The 17,907-nt window shown below is 37.3% G+C and overlaps 1 long non-coding RNA gene across 1 annotated transcript in view; it reads right to left on the reverse strand.

Annotated features, from left to right (window-relative positions):
* LOC309862686 overlaps positions 1 to 3,252 on the reverse strand; it is a 29,498-nt gene extending 26,246 nt beyond the window's left edge. Inside the window, exon 1 of the long non-coding RNA XR_014310655.1 lies at positions 3,007 to 3,252. This is a non-coding gene — a long non-coding RNA (uncharacterized lncRNA). The remainder of the gene's footprint in view (positions 1 to 3,006) is intronic.
* Between the last annotated feature and the right edge of the window lie 14,655 nt (positions 3,253 to 17,907).

Consider the following 17,907-nt stretch of genomic DNA (forward strand, 5'->3'; position numbering starts at 1 on the left):
ACTACTCATAAAGAAAAACTCAGACCCATATTGCTTCATTTGTTGCATTCTACCAAGCATTTAAAGGATAATCAATCAAATCCAATACTTCATAAATTCTTCCAAAAAATGGAAAGGAGGAAACACTTTCCCACTCATATTATAAAACCAATGTTTTTGGTTTTATAAAAACATTAAAAGTAAATAAAAATGCAAACCAATATCTCTTATAAATAGGGATGCAAAAACCTTCCAAAAAACTGTAGCAAACCAAACCCAAACCATGTGTCTGTGATCCACTGATTTTTGACAGGTATGCCAAGACTATTCAATGGTGGAAATCATAGTTCTTTCATTAATGGTATTGGGAAAACTGGATAAATAACCAAATGCAAAAGAATTAAGTTGGAATCTTTCCTCAAACCATATACAAAAATTAATTTAAAAATGGATCAAAGACCTAAATGTAAGAGCTACAGCTATAAAACTCTTAGAAGAAAATATAGAGGTACATCTTCATAACCTCAGATTAAGCAATGGACTCAGGTATGGCTCCAAAAGCACAAGTAACAAGAGAAAAAATAGATCAAGTAGACTTCATCTAAATTAAAACCTCTTGTGCACCAAAGAAAACTATCAAGAAAGTGAAAAGCCAATCCACAGATTGAAAGAAAACATTTGCAAATCATACATTTAATAAGTGCCTTGTATCTAGAGCATACAAAGTTGTCCTAAAACTCAACAATAAAAAACAAATAAAACCAATGTAAAAATAGTTCAAAGATCTGAACTTATATTTTTCAAAGAAGATATGCAAGTAGCCAATAAGCACATGAAAAGATCCTCAACATTATTAGTCATCAAGAAAAGGCAAATCAAAACCACAATGAGATATTACTCCACACCCACAGGTATGACTCTAATTAAAAAAACAGATAATAACAAGTATTGGTAAGCATGTGAAGAAATCTGAATCTTTTCACAGTGCTGGTAGGAGTGTCAAATGGTTAAACATAGAGATACCATTATGACCCAGTAATTTTACTCCTAGATATACACTCAAAAGAATTGAAAACATTTCTACACACAAAAAAATTGTACATAGATGTTCATACCAGTGTTACTTACAATAGCCAATAAAGAATATGGAAACAATCCAAATGTTTATCAACTGATAAACAAATAAATGTGATATATCCACAAAATGGAGTATTTTTCAGCAATAAAAAGAATGAATTACTAATACCTATTATGCCATGGACGAAAATATTGTACTAAGTGAAAAGAAATCCATTCACAAAAAAATCTATATAGTCTTTATATTGATTTGCCTATTCAGAACATTTCATGTAAATGGATTCATGCATTACATGGTCTTTGTGAATGGATTTCTTTTCACTTAATACAATATTTTCATCCATGGCATAAATAAAGTACATTAATGGTTGCCTAGGGTTGAGAAGGTGGAGGAAATTGGATATTAAGTGGTAATTGGTATATGCCATTGTAAAAATGTTCTAAAATTGGTTGTGATGATAGTTGCCCAACTTTATGAATATACTTAAAACCATAGAGCTCTACACTTTATAAGGATGAATTATACGGTATGTAAATTATACTTTTTAGAAAGCAGTTATATACAGGGTTATGTGTGTGTTTGTATATGTGTATATAAAGCAAACAATGATACAGTTATTAAAGAAATTGACTCTGTACTTAGATATCTATCCACACACACAAAAACAATAACAACAAAACAAAATAAAACAAAACACCTTCATTGGTGATATCACCCAAGCAGGAGGAAATAACCACGAATCTACCAAAATTCATCCAGGAAAGTGAAGAGAAGGGATTAGTTCCCAATTCATTCTGTGAGGCATTTCACCTTGATGTTAAAACCAAAGATATAATAAAAGAAAACTACAGACCATTGTCTCTCATGAAACCAGATGCAAAATTCTAAATCCATGGCAAATTATATCTAACATCATATAGAAAGGATAATACATCATGACCAAATAGAGTTTATCTCAGGAATGAAAGACTCATTTAATACTCACAAGTCAATGTGATTTACCACCACCACCTCCCCACACCCCCATCTATTAATAGATGCAACAAATGTATCTGATACAGTCTAAAATTCATTCTGACAAAAATTGCCAGGTAAATAGATGGCAACATCCTTAACTTGACAAATAACATCAACACAAACTGACAGCCTCATATTTAAAGGTAAAAGAAAGAAGAAGACTTCCTTTCATAATCAGAACGAAGATAAGGACATTCACTGTCAACCTTTCCATACAACATTTTCCAATCACTAGTGGATTGGAAACAAGAAACCTGTCTTTATCCCAGATGACAGAATTATGTATGTAGGAAATCATAAAGAATCCACAACAAAATATACTAGTAATAATGTCTTTAACCAAGTTGCAAACTTTAAGAACAGCCGTAAGTATCAGGTTAATTTCTCTATATTAGCTGTAAGTGATCAGAAATTGAAGCAAAGAGCAATAACATTTATTGTAGCATCAAAAATATGAAGTATTTAGAGGAGTCAAGATGGCGGAGAAGTAGCAGGCTGAAACTACTTCAGGTAGCAGGAGATCAGTTAGATAGCTTATCTAAAGATTGCAAACACCTACAAATCCAACAGGAGATCGAAGAGAAGAACAGCAATTCTAGAAACAGAAAATCAACCACTTTCTGAAAGGTAGGACTGGCAGAGAAGTGAATCCAAAGAGATGGGAAGATAGACTGTGGGGGGAGGGGCCGGCTCCCGGCAAGCAGCGGAGCAACAGAGCACAAAATCAGGACTTTTAAAAGCCTGTTCCGCTGAGGGACATTGCTCCAGAGGCTAAACCCGGGTGAAGCCCAAACAGGGTCAGCATGGTCTAAGGTCTCGCAGGGTCACAGAAGGATCAGGGGTGTCTGAGTGTAGCAGAGCTTGCAGGTATTAGAACAGGGAAGTCAGCTCCAGAGACAGAGCCTAGGAGTGAGCTCACAGCTCAGGGTTACCTTGAACCGGTGCAGGCTCGGTGAGCTCAGAGCACGGCTGGAGGCCAGGGAGACCAGAGTAAATGGGAGCTCTTCTCTGAGGGTGCACTGAGGAGTGGGGCCCCAAGCTCTCAGCTCCTCCAGGAGGCCACTATTTTCATTCCTGTCCTCCGGAACTCTACAGAAAGCACTCAGGGAACAAAAGCTCCCGAAAGTGAACCCGAGCAGATTACTCAGCCAGGCCCCTGGTAAGGGCAGTGCAATTCCGCCTGGGGCAAAGACACTTGAGAATCACTACAACAGGCCCCTCCCCTAGAAGATCAACAAGAAATCCAGCCAGGACCAAGTTCACCTACCAAGGAGTGCGGTTTCAATACCAAGGAGAGCAGTGGAATTCCAGAGGAGGAAAAAGCAAAGCACAGAACTCATGGCTTTCTCCACATGATTCTTTAGTCTTGCAGTTAATTTAATTTAATTTAATTTAATTTAATTTCTTTTTCTTTTTCAATTTTTTTCTTTATCTCTTCTTCTGCTAATTTTTTTTAACCTTTACCCTTTTCTTTTTTAACGTTTTTTAACTAGTTTATATATATATTTTTTCTTCTTTTTTGTATTTTTTCTTTATTCATTTTCTTTTTTTAATTTTTTTTATCCTTTCTGAACCTATTTTTATCCCCTTTTTCCCCGCTCATGATTTGGGATCTCTTCTGATTTGGTTAAAGCATAATTTCCTGGGTTGTTGCCACCCTTTTAGTATTTTACTTGCTCTTTCATATACTCTTATCTGGACAAAATGATAAGGCAGAAAAATTCACCACAAAAAAAAAGAACAAGAGGCAGTACCGAAGACTAGGGACCTAATTAATACAGACATTGGTAATATGTCAGATCTAGAGTTCAGAATGACGATTCTCAAGGTTCTAACCGGACTCGAAAAAGGCATGGAAGATATTAGAGAAACCCTCTCGAGATATATAAAAGCCCTTTCTGGAGAAATAAAAGAACTAAAATCTAATCAAGCTGAAATCAAAAAAGCTATTAATGAGGTGCAATACAAAATGGAGGCTCTCACTGCTTAGATAAATGAGGCAGAAGAAAGAATTAGCAATATAGAAGACCAAATGACAGAGAACAAAGAAGCTGAGCAAAAGAGGGACAAACAGCTACTGGACCACCAGGGGAGAATTCAAGAGATAAGTGACACCGTAAGACGAAACAACATTAGAATAATTGGGGTTCCAGAAGAAGAAGAAAGAGGGGAGCAGAAGGTATATTGGAGACAATGTGGCAAAGGGAACAAGCATCAAAATCCAGGAGGTGCAGAGAACCCCCCCCTCAAAATCAATAAGAATAGGTCCACACCCCGTTACCTAATAGTAAAATTTACAAGTCCTAATGACAAAGAGAAAATCCTAAAAGCAGCTTGGGAAAAGAAGTCTGTAACATACAATGATAAAAATATTAGATCGGCAGCAGACTTATCCACAGAGACCTGGCAGCCAGAAAGAGCTGGCATGATATATTCAGAGCACTAAATGAGAAAAACATGCATCCAAGAATACTATATCCAGCTAGGCTATCATTGAAAATAGAAGGAGAGATTAAATCTTCCAGGACGAACAAAAACTGAAAGAATTTGCAAACTCCAAACCAGCTCTACAGGAAATATTGAAAGGGGTCCTCTAAGAAAAGAGAGAGCCTAAAAGTAGTAGATCAGAAAGGAACAGACACAGGATATCAGAATGGATAAAAAAACAAAACCCATCTATATGTTGCCTACAGGAAACTCATATTAAACCCGAAGACACCTCCAGATTTAAAGTGAGGGGGTGGAAAAAAATTTACCATGCTAATGGACATCAGAAGAAAGCAGGAGTGGCAATCCTTACATCAGATCAATTAGATTTTAAGCCAAAGACTATAATAAGAGATGAGGAAGGACACTATATCATACTCAAAGGATCTGTCCAAAAAGAAGATCTAACAATTTTAAACGTGGAAGCAGCCAACTATATAAGCCAATTAATAACAAAATCAAAGAAACACATCAACAATAATACAATAATAGTAGGGGACTTTAACACTCCCCTCACTGAAATGAACAGATCATCCAAGCAAAAGATCAACAAGGAAATAAAGGCCTTAAATGACACACTGGACCAGATAGACATCACAGACCCAAATAAATAAAATCATGAATGAAAGGGGAGAGATCACAACTAAGACCAAAGAAATACAGACAATTATAAGAACATACTATGAGCAACTCTACACCAACAAATTTGACAATCTGGAAGAAATGGATGCATTCCTAGAGACATATAAACTACCACAACTGAACCAGGAAGAAATAGAAGGCCTGAACAGACCCATAACCAGTAAGGAGATTGAAACAGTAATCAAAAATCTCCAAACAAACAAAAGCCCAGGGCCAGACGGCTTCCCGGGAGAATTCTACCAAACATTTAAAGAACTTTTTCCTATTCTCCTGAAACTGTTCCAAAAAATAAAAATGGAAGGAAAACTTCCAAACTCATTTTATGAGGTCACCATCACCTTGATTCCAAAACCAGACAAGGATCCCATCAAAAAAGAGAACTACAAACCATTATCCTTAATGAACACAGATGCGAAAATTCTCACCAAAATACTAGCCAATAGGATTCAACAGTACATTAAAAGGATCATTCACCACGACCAAGTAGGATTTATTCCAGGGCTGCAAGATTGGTTCAACATCCACAAATCAATCAATGTGATACAACACATTAATAAAAGAAAGAACAAGAACCATATGATACTCTCAATAGATGCTGAAAAAGCATTTGACAAAGTACAGCATCCCTTCCTGATCAAAACTCTTCAAAGTGCAGGGGTAGAGGGCACATACCTCAATATCATCAAAGCCATCTGTGAAAAACCAATGGCAAATATCATTCTCAATGGAGAAAAACTGAAAGCTTTCCTGCTAAGGTCAGGAACACCGCAGGGATGTCCATTATCACCACTGCTATTCAACATAGTACTAGAGGTCCTAGCCTCAGCAATCAGACAACAAAAGGAAATTAAAGGCATCCAAATCGGCAAAGAAGAAGTCAAACTATCACTCTTCGCAGATGATATGATACTATATGTGGAAAACCCAAAAGACTGCACTCCAAAACTGCTAGAACTTGTACAGGAATTCAGTAAAGTGTCAGGATTTAAAAGCAATGCACAGAAATCGGTTGCATTTCTCTACAACAACAACAAGACAGAAGAAAGAGAAATTAAGGAGTCAATCCCATTTACAATTGCACCCAAAATTATAAGATACCTAGGAATAAACCTAGCCAAAGAGGCAAAGAATCTATACTCAGAAAACTATAAAGTACTCATGAAAGAAATTAAGGAAGACACAAGAAATGGAAAAATGTTCCATACTCCTGGATTGGAAGAATAAATATTGTAAAAATATCTATGCTACCTAAAGCAACATACACATCTAATGCAACTCCTATCAAAGTACTATCCATTTTCTTCAAAGAAATGGAACAAATAAAAAAGCCAAAGTTGGTGGCATCACAATTCCGGACTTCAAGCTCTATTACAAAGCTGTCATAATCAAGACAGCAAGGTACTGGCACAAAAACAGGCACATAGATCAATGGAACAGAATAGAGAGCCCAGAAATAGACCTTCAACTCTATGGTCAACTAATCTTTGACAAAGCAGGAAAGAAGGTCCAATGGAAAAAAGACAGTCTCTTCAATAAATGGTGTTGGGAAAATTGGACAGCCACATGCAGAAAAATGAAATTGGACCATTTCCTTACACCACACACAAAAATAGACTCAAAATGGATGAAGGACCTCAATGTGAGAAAGGAATCCATCAAAATCCTTGAAGAGAACACAGGCAACAACCTCTTCGACCTCAGCCCCAGCAACATCTTCCTTAGGAACATCGCCAAAGGCAAGGGAAGCAAGGACAAAAATGAACTATTGGGATTTCATCAAAATCAAAAGCTTTTGCACAGCAAAGGAAACAGTTAACAAAAACAAAAGAAAACTGACAGAATGGGAGAAGATATTTGCAAACGACATATCAGATAAAGGGCTAGTCTCCAAAATCTATAAAGAACTTAGCAAACTCAACACCCAAAAAACAAGTAATCCAATCAAGAAATGGGTAGAGGACATGAACAGACATTTCTGTAAAGAAGACATCCAGATGGCCAACAGACACATAAAAAAGTGCTCCATATCACTTGGCATCAGGGGAAATACAAATCAAAACCACAATGAGATATCACCTCACACTAGTCAGAATGGCTAAAATTAACAAGTCAGGAAATGACAGATACTGGCGAGGATGTGGAGAAAGGGGAACCCTCCTACACTGTTGGTGGGAATGCAAGCTGGTGCAACCACTCTGGAAAACAGCATGGAGGTTCCTCACAATGTTGAAAATAGTACTACCCTATGACTCAGCAATTGCACTACTGGGTATTTACCCTAAAGATACAAACGTAGTGATCTGAAGGGGCACATGCACCCGAATGTTTATAGCAGCAATGTCTACAATAGCCAAACTATGGAAAGAACCTAAATGTCCATCAACAGAGGTATGGGTCAAGAAGAGGTGGTATATATACACAATGGAATACAATGCAGCCATCAAAAGAAATGAAATCATGCCATTTGTGACGATGTGGATAGAACTAGAGGGTATCATCTTTAGTGAAATAAGTCAATCGGAGAAAGACAACTATCATATGATCTCCCTGATATGAGGAAGTGGAGATGCAACATGGTGGGGTTAAGGGGGTAGGAGAAGAAGAAATGAAACAAGATGGGATTGGGAGGGAGACAAACCATAAGTGACTCTTAATCTCACAAAAGAAACTGAGCGTTGCTGGGAGGAGGGGGGTTGGGAGAAGGGGGATGGTTTTATGGAAATTGGGGAGGGTATGTGCTGTGGTGAGTGCTGTGAAGTGTGTAAACCTGGCAATTCACAGACCTTTACCCCTGGGGAAAAAATATATTATATGTTTATAAAAAATTTACAAAATTTTTTTAAAATAAAAACTGGAAAAAAATATGATATATTTAGAGAAAATATTACAAAAATATTTAATATCAGTACATGGAAAATTACAAAACATTACTGAAGGAAATTAGAGACATGTATAACTGTTTAGTATTTTGTTGCTCTATTTGTGTGTATTTGTGACTTGAAATTGTTATAATTTTAATCCTTCTCAGAAGGATCTGCTGATTCAACCCAATCCCAATTTTTTTAAAAAAAGGAATTTTTGAAGAAATTTACAAGATAATTCTAAAATTCATATGGAGATACAGTAGGTCTTGAATTGCTCAAGCAGTTTTTAAAACTTAAGTTGTGGCTGGAGGACTAATGCTATCTTATTTTAAGACATATTAAAACTATAATAATCAGGACCATTTGGTATTGTTAAAAAGGCAAACAAAGGGGCGCCTGGGTACCTCAGTGGGTTAAGCCGCTGCCTTCGGCTCAGGTCATGATCTCAGGGTCCTGGGATCGAGTCCCGTTTCGGGCTCTCTGCTCAGCAGGGAGCCTGCTTCCCTCTCTCTCTCTCTCTGCCTGCCTCTCCATCTATTTGTGATTTCTCTCTGTCAAATAAATAAATAAAATTAAAAAAAAAAAAGGCAAACTAAAAGATCAATGAAGCTGAATAAAGTGTCCAGAAATAGACCCACAACTTTATAGACAACTTATTTTTTATAAAGGCACAGAGGCAATTCCATGTATAAAATACAGTCTTCTCAGTAAAAGGCACTGGAACCATTGGATTCCCAAGTGTAAAATAATAAACTGTGATCCATATTTTACTCTGCATACGAAAATACAAAAAGTAATTCAAAATGGATCCTAGAAATAAATGTAAAACTAGACAAAGGAGGAGACTTTACAATGCTGTATAAAGTTTTACCGTGATGAAGATATAACATTTCAGAGTATCTATGTACCATATGACAGAGAACCACTATATAAAGAAGAAATTAGAGGACAAGAAAGGAGAAATAGGTAAAAATAATGTGCTATAAGGCACTTAAACAAAAGAAGTCAGAACGCAAACATGATATGTCAAATTGACAAACAAATAAAAATGCTTTGGAGCTTCATTACCTTTGAAATAGGATTGCAACCCTTGCTTTTTTAATGTCTCCATCTGCTTTGTCCAACCCTTTATTTTTAGGCTTTTTAAACTATTCAGCTGTAGGTATGTCTCTTGTGTAGGTGATGGAGTTAGGTTTTAGTTTATAAGCCATTTGAAAATATTTTCTTTAACTTCATCTATTGACATTATTGATTGATGTGCCTGGGTTCAGCTGTGTTATTTTAGATTACAGCTTTTAGGTTACATGTTTTAGGTTTCAATTATAATCCCTGTATGTATTGTGCTGTATTTACTATGTTGGTTTATGTGATGTGTTCTCTGTTCTGTTTTAGATTTTACTTTTGTTATTTATGATGATTTGTATTTATATTCAAATGGCTACCTTTATGTTGGTATTTTTTACAGTTTTTCCTTAATTCTTTACTTTCTAGTTTTTCAGTTGTATTGGTTTTCCCTTGCTGCCATAATAGAGCACCACAAACTTAGTGGTTTAATCACAAAGCAAATGTATTATATTATTTTTTGTGATTAAGGAGTCATCAAGGCAGCAGTCCTGTCTGGAGGCTCCAGGGAAGAATCCGATTCCCAGCTCACTCAGACTGTGGGCAGAATTCAGTTCCTTGTGATGGTGGAACTGAAGCCTCTTCCTTGCTGGCTGTCAACTGAGAGCCATTTCTGTCTTCCAGACACCACCCACACTCCTTGGCTCCTAGCCCCCCTCCTCCATCCTGAATCTCTCCTGTCTCTTCTTCCCATATGCGTGATTCTCCTGACCTTCCCTCCCATTTTTAAGAGCCCATGCTATTACAGGGGGCCATCCAGATTCATCAAGGATAATTTCCTTCATCTTAACTTCATCTGTGATATTCCTTCTGTCATTTAACTGGAGATTGTCACAGACCTTAGAATTCAGGCATGGGTATCTTTGTGTGTGTGTAGGGGGGTCCTTATTCTGCCCATGAGGTGAGTGTTAAAGGGTACCTTTTAACCCTCATGGATTCCCTGAACATCAATTAATGCTCTTCTTTTACTTTTTAAATTCCTTTTCCTCACTTTTATTTTAGTCATAAAATTTCCATTTTATCAGAGCATATAATATTTGTATATTATTTTTCTATCTATGTGTTCACCCCCCTCTTTTAGTTTTAGATATTCAAATAAATATATTAAATGCTCACCATCTTTTTTTTTTTCCCTCCAAGATTCCCCAGTCACTTCTTGGTAGGATGAAGTTCCCCCTGCTCCTGCAGTAGATTTTTCCAGAAGAGTTTATGAGTACAGCATTTTCTAAGGACTTAAGGGTTAAATCAGTTATCCATAGGGGGAGTCTGGGAAGCTCAATCAATTAAGATCCAACTCTATTTCAGCTCAGGTCATGATCTCAGGATTGTGAGATTAAACTCCAAGTTAGGCTCCATACTGGATGTGGAATCTGCTTAAGATTCTCTCTCTCAATGTAGTTTTAATTTGAATCTCCCTGATGGCTAGTGATGATGAACATTTTTTCATGTGTCTGATAGCCATTTGTATGTCTTTATTGGAGAAGTGTCTGCATTGAGATATCACCTTACACCAGTTAGAATGGCCAAAATTAGCAAGACAGGAAACAACATGTGTTGGAGAGGATGTGGAGAAAGGGGAACCCTCTTACACTGTTGGTGGGATTGCAAGTTGGTGCAGCCTCTTTGGAGAACAGTGTGGAGATTTCTCAAGAAATTAAAATGGAACTTCCCTATGACCCTGCCATTGCACTCCTGGGTATTTACCCCAAAGATACAGATGTAGTGCAAAGAAGGGCCATCTGTACCCCAATGTTTATAGCAGCAATGGCCATGGTCGCCAAACTGTGGAAAGAAACAACATGCCCTTCAACAGATGAATGGATAAGGAAGACGTGGCCCATATACACTATGGAGTATTATGCCTCCATCAGAAAGGACGAATACCCAACTTTTGTAGTGACATGGAGGGGACTGGAAGAGATTATGCTGAGTGAAATCAGTCAAGCAGAGAGAGTCAATTATCATATGGTTTCACTTATTTGTGGAGCATAACAAAAAGCATGGAGGACATGGGGAGTTAGAGAGAAGGGGGTTGGGGTAAATTGGAAGGGGAGGTGAATCATGAGAGACTATGGACTCTGAAAAACAATTTGAGGGGTGTGAAATGGCGGGGGGTGGGAGGTCGGGGTGCCAGGTGGTGCGTATTATAGAGGGCACAGATTGCATGGAGCACCGGGTGTGGTGAAAAAATAATGATACTGTTATGATGAAAGTAAATAAAAAAAAAAAAAAAAAAGATTCTCTTTCTCCCTCTGCCCCTATCCACTCACTCTCCAAAAAAACAAAGACAAAAACAAAAACAGTTACTCATAGCACTGATACTTCAACAATCATTTAGCTGGATATAAAATCCTTGGCTTTTCACTGTATTTTTTTGAGTTTCTTGAAAATGCTGTTTTGCCATTTCTGTGCTTTATATGTTTCTCTTGTCACGCCATCCTAAGTTTCTTATAAGTTGTTTGAGCTTTTTGTCTAGATGCCTGGAAGATTTTTTCATTGCCTTTGAAATCTAATTGTCTTTCTAGAATATGTCTCAAATTCAATTGTTCGGAACCAATTTTCTTAGGTATATGGCATGCCCTTTCAAGTGTGTACATTTGATTCCTTTGGTGTCTGAAAAGTTTTCTTGAATTATGGTTTTAAATGTTAGTTCTGTTTTCTTGTTCTGTTTTTTTTTTCCCCCCCCCAGGGTCTCCACTTACACATGTTGAATCTTTTTTCAGTCTTATTTTCAACCACTTTCTCTTCACTTTTTTTACCCCTTTATCTCATTTTAGTCTTATATTCATGCCTTTCTTGATTATCCATTATTAAATTTTTATTTGACTTTAGTCCACTAGGGCTTTGGAATTTATTTTTTATCCCCCTGCCCAGATTTACTCAGATAGAATTGTCAAATAAGAGTTATATATTTAAGATGTACAATTATACAATGATGGTACAATGCACCACATTGTTTGTGGTGTGAACACCTAAGTCTACTCTATTTCAAGTATATAGGTTTCAAGTATACAAGTATACAGTATTATTACTATAGTCAGCACATAATCTTTATTTCTGAGTTGATCTTTTTGCATTTTCTTTAATTTCTTTCCTGATTTTGATTAGCTCTTGTTCCATTTCTTTCTGTGTTTTGTACATTAATATTTGCATGATTGTCTTAAAAATATTTCTAGATACCTGTTTGAAGGCATTTAGCTCAGTTTGGAATATTGTGTTAATTCTGCTTCTGTTTTTTCACTGATTTGGGGGGATAATTTCCATTTTCTCTTTTCTTCTTTCAGTACTGTGTAAAGTTGGTCTGATATTTCCTATTTCTGGGCATCCTATATCCAGAATAGTAAAATGTACTTCCTTTAACACATAATATTGGGAAGGGAAAGGGCAATGTTGTCATGCTTTTTATTTCTGCAGTATCTTTAAATTCCTCCTTCCTTCTTTCTTTCCCTTCATTATCCCATCTACTGGGGGTGAGGGGCTTCTTTATCTCCTTCTCCCCCTGACACAAAGCTTCTCTGAAGCTGTCACCTCATCTCACTTTCAAACCACATTAAGCAGCTGGTGCTGTGAATTTCCAAGTCTCGGGCTGACATGGATATTTTAATACTTAGTGTTGGGTCTTTTCTTTCTTGGAGAGTGAACAGGGAGAGGAAGGTTTTGTTGCTTGGAGTAGCAGTTAGAGCTCAAGCTTTGTTGGAATTTGGTATTTATTTTCCTCTTTGTAGGAAATTTTAAGGTGCTAACAATTTTATGCTAAAGGCCCTGGTCATGTATGAGATTATTTGCACTCCTTGCTGATGCTTGGGTTTATTTCTGGATTCTTGATTCTGTTCCATTCATCTATTTGTCTGTTTTTATGCCAGTATCTTCCTGTTTTGGTAAACATAACTTTATAGTATAACTTGAAATCAGGAAGTTTGATACCTCCTGCTTTGTTCCTCTTTTTCAAAATTTGCTTTGGCTATTTATGATCATTGGTAGTTCCATGTAGATTTTAGGGCTTCCCTCCCCCCACTTCTCAAAAAAGCCATTGGAATCTTGATAGGGATTGAATGTTTATGGCTGACTTTTGATAGTATTGACATTTTAGCAATATTAATTCTTCCAATCTGTGAATATGAAATATCTTTCCATTTATTTGTGTCTTAGCTTTCTTCCATCAGTTGTAGTTTTCAGAGTGGAGACCTTTCATCTCTTTAGTTAAAATTATTCCTGGGGTGCCTGGATAGCTCGGTTGGTTCAGTGTCTGACTCTTGATTTTGGCTCAGATCATGTTATCAGGGTGGTGAGATTGAGCCCCTGTCAAGCTCTACACTCACATGGAGTCTGCTTGAGATTCTCTCTCTTCCTCTGCCTCTGCCCCACTCCCCATTCCTTTGCTTTCTCTCTCTTTCTCTCAAAATAAGTAAATAAATAAATCTTTTTAAAAATTATTCCTAAGTATTTTCTTGGTTTTGATACTATTATAAATGAGATTATTTCTTTTTCAGAAAATTCATTGTTAGTGTATAAAAACATTAATGATATTTGTGTATTAATTTTATATTCTGCAAGTTTAACTAAATTCATTGATTAGCTCTGTTTTTTGATCCACTCTTTAGTATTTTCTATGTATAAAATCATGCATCTACAAATAAAGAAAATTTTACTTTTTTCTTTACAATTCTGATAACTTTTATTTCTTTTTCTAGCCTGATTTCTCTAAGATACCTAGTACAATGTTAAACAGGAGTAGAAGAGTGGGCACCCTTGTCTTACTCCTGATTATAGAGAAAAACTTACACTATTAAGTCTGATGTTAACTGGTAGCTTGTCATATACAGCCTGTATTATGTTGAGATATGTTCCTTATATGTCTAATTTGTTTTAAAGTTTTTCTCATGAATATATGTTAAATTTTGTTGAATGCTTTTTCTGTATAGTGAGATGACTAAAAGATTCTTTTCTTTCATTCTATTCTACCACATTGATTGATTTGTGTATACTGAATCATCCTTACATCCTAGGATAAACCCCACTTAATTGTGGCAAGTGATCTTTTTAATGTAGTTCTGCATTTAGTTTGCTCATATTTTATTGAGAATTTTTGCATTTATATTCATCAGGAATATTGGCCTGTAGTTTTATTTTCTAGTTGGTCTTGAAGTTGATGTTGATAATTGATGTTGGTCTTATAAAATGCGTTTGGGAATGTTCTTTGCTCTTTAGTTTTTTGGAAGAGCTTAAGAGGATTGCTGTTAATTCTATTTAAATGTTTGTTAAGGGGCACCTGGGTGGCTCAGTGAGTTAAGCCTCTGCCTTCTCAGGTCATAATCCCAGGGGCCTGAAATCAAGCCCTGCATTGAGCTCTCTGCTCTGCAGGGAGCCTGCTTACCCCCCTTTCTCACCTCCTGCCTCTCTGCCTACTTGTGATCTCTCTTTAGCAAATAAATAAATAAAATAGTAAAATAAATAAATAAATGTTTGTTAAAATTCGCCATTGAAGCCATCCAGTCCTGGCTTCATTGAGAGATTTTTGATTGCTGATTCAATCTCCATATCAGATTTTCTATTCTTCTTCATTCAGTCTTGGTAAGTTGTATGTTTCTAAGAATTTTTTCCATTTTTTCCATGTTGTCTAGTTTCTTTGCATATAGCTCTTCATAGTAACATCTTATGATCCTTTGAATATTTGTGGTATCTGTTATAATGTCTTCCATGTATACTTTGGTTGGTATGTGTCCTTTCTCTTTTTGTCTTGGTTAGTCTAACTGAAATTTTGTCAATTTTGTTTTTATATTCAAAGAATCAACTCTTAGTTTGGTTACTCTTTTCTATTTTTCTGTTCTTTATTTTATTTATTTTTGCTCTAATACTTATTACTTCCTTTTTTTCTGCTAACTTTGGGCTCAATTTGTTCTTTTTCTAATTCCTCAAGGCAGAGTTAGGTTGTTTGGGATCTTTCTTGATCCTTAATGAAGGAGTTTATTGCTATGAACCTTCCTCAAGGGGTATCTTTGTCATATCCAGTAAGTTCTGATATGTTGTATTTCAATTTTTGTTTGTCTCAATAAAATTTATAAATGCAGGGGGAGGAGTCAAGATGGCGGAGAAGTAGCAAGCTGAGACTGCTTCAGCTAGCCGGAGATCAGCTAGATAGCTTATCTAAAGATTGCAAACACCTGAAAATCCATCGGCAGATCAAAGAGAAGAAGAACAGCAATTCTGGAAACAGAAAAACAACCACTTTCTGAAAGGTAGGACCGGCGGAGAAGTGAATCCAAAGCGACGGGAAGATAGACCCCGGGGGGAGGGGCCGGCTCCCGGCAAGCTGCGGAGCAACCGCGCACAAAATCAGGACTTTTAAAAGTTTGTTCCGCTGAGGGACATCGCTCCAGAGGCTAAACTGGGGCGAAGCCCACGCGGGGTCAGCGTGGCCTCAGGTCCCGCAGGGTCACAGAAGGATCGGGGGTGTCTGAGTGTTGCAGAGCTTGCGGGTATTGGAATGGGAAAGCCGGCTACAGAGACAGAGCGGACAGTGAGCTCGCAGCTCGGTGTTACCTTGAACCAGTCGCAGGCTCGCTGAGCTCGGAGCGCGGCCGGAGGTCAGGCAGACGGGAGTGACTGGGCGCTGTTCTCTGAGAGCGCACTGAGGAGTGGGGCCCTGAGCTCTTGGCCGGAGACCAGGAGGCCGCCATTTGTATTCCCGTCCTCCGGAACTCTACGGAAAGCGCTCAGGGAACAAAAGCTCCTGAAAGCAAACCCGAGCGGATTACTCACCCCAGCCCTGGGTAAGGGCGGTGTAATTCCGCCTGGGGCAAAGATACTTGAGAATCACTACAACAGGCCCCTCCCCCAGAAGATCAACAAGAAATCCAGCCGAGACCAAGTTCACCTAGCAAGGAGTGCGGTTTCAATACCAAGGAGAGCAGCAGAATTCCAGAGGAGGAGAAAGCCAAGCACGGAACTCATGGCTTTTTTCCTGTGATTTTTTTTTTAGTCTTGCAGTTAATTTAATTTTTTCTTTTTCATTTTTTTTTTTTTCTTCTCGCCTTCGGGTAAATTTTTTTTTTAACTGTTACCTTTTTCTTTTTTAACGATTTTTTACTAGTTTATCTAACATATATATATTTTTTCTTTTTTACATTTTTCTCAGGTGTTTTCTTTTTTTAAAAAATTTTTTTCTTTTCTTTTTTTTTTTTTTCTCTTTTCTTTGTTCTTTTTTTTTCTTTCTTCCTTTTTGAACCTCGTTTTATCCCCTTTCTCCCCACTCACGATTTTGGATCTCTTCTAATTTGGTTAAAGCATATTTTCCTGGGGTTGTTGCCACCCTTTTAGTATTTTACTTGCCCCTTCATTTACTCTTATCTGGCCAAAATGACAAGACGTAAAAATTCAACACAAAAAAAAGAACAAGAGGCAGTACCAAAGGCTAGGGACCTAATCAATACAGACATCGGTAATATGTCAGATCTAGAGTTCAGAATGACAATTCTCAAGGTTCTAGCCGGGCTCGAAAAAGGCATGGAAGATATTAGAGAAACCCTCTCGAGAGATATAAAAGCCCTTTCTGGAGAAATAAAAGAACTAAAATCTAACCAAGTTGAAATCAAAAAAGCTATTAATGAGGTGCAATCAAAAATGGAGGCTCTAACTGCTAGGATAAATGAGGCAGAAGAAAGAATTAGTGATATAGAAGACCAAATGACAGAGAATAAAGAAGCTGAGCAAAAGAGGGACAAACAGCTACTGGACCATGAGGGGAGAATTCGAGAGATAAATGACACCATAAGACGAAACAACATTAGAATAATTGGGATTCCAGAAGAAGAAGAAAGAGAGAGGGGAGCAGAAGGTATACTGGAGAGAATTATTGGGGAGAATTTCCCCAATATGGCAAAGGGAACGAGCATCAAAATTCAGGAGGTTCAGAGAACGCCCCTCAAAATCAATAAGAATAGGCCCACACCCCGTCACCTAATAGTAAAATTTACAAGTCTCAGTGACAAAGAGAAAATCCTGAAAGCAGCCCGGGAAAAGAAGTCTGTAACATACAATGGTAAAAATATTAGATTGGCAGCTGACTTATCCACAGAGACCTGGCAGGCCAGAAAGAGCTGGCATGATATTTTTAGAGCACTAAACGAGAGAAACATGCAGCCCAGAATACTATATCCAGCTAGGCTATCATTAAAAATAGAAGGAGAGATTAAAAGCTTCCAGGACAAACAACAACTGAAAGAATTTGCAAATACCAAACCAGCTCTACAGGAAATATTGAAAGGGGTCCTCTAAGCAAAGAGAGAGCCTACAAGTGGTAGATCAGAAAGGAACAGAGACCATATACAGTAACAGTCACCTTACAGGCAATACAATGGCACTAAATTCATATCTCTCAATAATTACCCTGAATGTGAATGGGCTAAATGCCCCTGTCAAAAGACACAGGGTATCAGAATGGATAAAAAAACAAAACCCATCTATATGCTGCCTCCAAGAAACTCATTTTAAGCCCGAAGACACCTCCAGATTTAAAGTGAGGGGGTGGAAAAGAATTTACCATGCTAATGGACATCAGAAGAAAGCAGGAGTGGCAATCCTTATATCAGATCAATTAGATTTTAAGCCAAAGACTATAATAAGAGATGAGGAAGGACACTATATCATACTCAAAGGGTCTGTCCAACAAGAAGATTTAACAATTTTAAATATCTATGCCCCCAACGTGGGAGCAGCCAA

Source organism: Mustela nivalis (assembly GCF_964662115.1).
Source record: "Mustela nivalis genome assembly, chromosome: 4".
In the NCBI taxonomy this organism is placed as follows: domain Eukaryota; kingdom Metazoa; phylum Chordata; class Mammalia; order Carnivora; family Mustelidae; genus Mustela; species Mustela nivalis.